Source organism: Poecilia reticulata, linkage group LG11, assembly GCF_000633615.1.
Source record: "Poecilia reticulata strain Guanapo linkage group LG11, Guppy_female_1.0+MT, whole genome shotgun sequence".
NCBI classification, from domain to species: domain Eukaryota; kingdom Metazoa; phylum Chordata; class Actinopteri; order Cyprinodontiformes; family Poeciliidae; genus Poecilia; species Poecilia reticulata.
Window position 1 is genome coordinate 17529507 of NC_024341.1, and position 1465 is coordinate 17530971.

Here is a 1465-nt window from a genome sequence, read left to right on the forward strand (position 1 = left end):
GATATTTAAAAATATACAAAAAGTGAAAATATAAAATATTTCTTTATTATACTGGTAACACTGTTCACAGGCTTCAGTCTGCTGGTCACACTGGGAGAACTCCAATGACTTATAAGACATCCTGGTTCACAGGCTAAAACCAAGGATAAAAGAGAAATTATCCAAAAGGTAATAGAAAATACATAAATGTTTCCTTCACATTCATAAAAAGACATTTTTCAGCATGTTGGGCTGTGACTCGTAGCATCTTTATAGCTAAATACCGACATGGGGAAACTGAGCTGGAAACAGAGACTGAGGAACAGCAGCTCCAGCTCTGTTTTTGTTGTTGTTCTAAAGTTATGAATGGTTTGATAAACCAATCAGAAGAGGACGTACTGGTCTCAGCGTCCTGGCAGCGTTCAGTTTGTCACCTAATGCCGAGGTCAACTCAAAACCTTCCGTGATTGACATATTGCTCTAGCAAAGCACGAACAGTTCAGAAACAATATGAAATGGGAAAAAAGTTATTAACTGATTAAGTCGTGTTTTAGATTGTTCTTGAAAATCTAATCAGTCACGGCTGATTAGTGGGTGAACTCACGGCTGCACAGTGAACCCATTCATGTTTTACAGCAGACAGTCGCTCCTCTCTCTTGCAGGTACTGCGTACCCCCGCTAAATCTTTTAGGGGTACGCAGTACCCGACCGTACCCCCTTACTTTCACCCCTGTTAAAGTCCTACAGAAGTTATAAAGGTTTGAGTCCTTGTCAAATGGTGGTTTGACTAAAGTCCTACAGAAGAAAAGGCTTGTAGAGCCTTATTTTTGAGGAGACCCCATAAGGGCAAGTTTTTATCTTTTAWTTTTTTAAATCTCTAATATYTTTATCTTTACTTTCTAATTTATTTTTATTTCTCAATGTCACTTGCTGTTTTTATTTTAATCATGTAAAGCACTTTCAAATGCCTTGCTGCTGATAAATTTCCTTCCATCGATAAATCGATGGAGGGAAATCCAACGAGTGTGTGGCAATTACTTTGCTCGGGATCCTCAGATCCAGGACTTGTCAGCACCTTCCGCCAAGCCTTGGAAACTGAGAGTAGTTTTTCTAACTCCTTATCCACATAGAGGTATTATTTAATTTGACTGTTTTTATTTTAATACATTATTTTAACTTTGAAACTGTGTCTATTACAAAAATCTACCTGTGTCCTGAATCAATTCCTGGGTGGAAGTCCCAGGTGACAAAATAATTGTGTATTTTTTTTTACCATCGATTGCCTCACTAACATTTATTTAGCTAATGTTAACTTATACACTCTTGGACTAGATGGGTTAAATGCCATTACTCTCTTTAATACTGAAATTATTCAAAATATGACCTCATACTTTACCTTTGCAGGCATTACTTAGCAATATTTAAAATTTTCAGCCGGGATGTTAGTACTGATTTTAAATTATTCAGTTTAGCTGAGAGTTTTTGC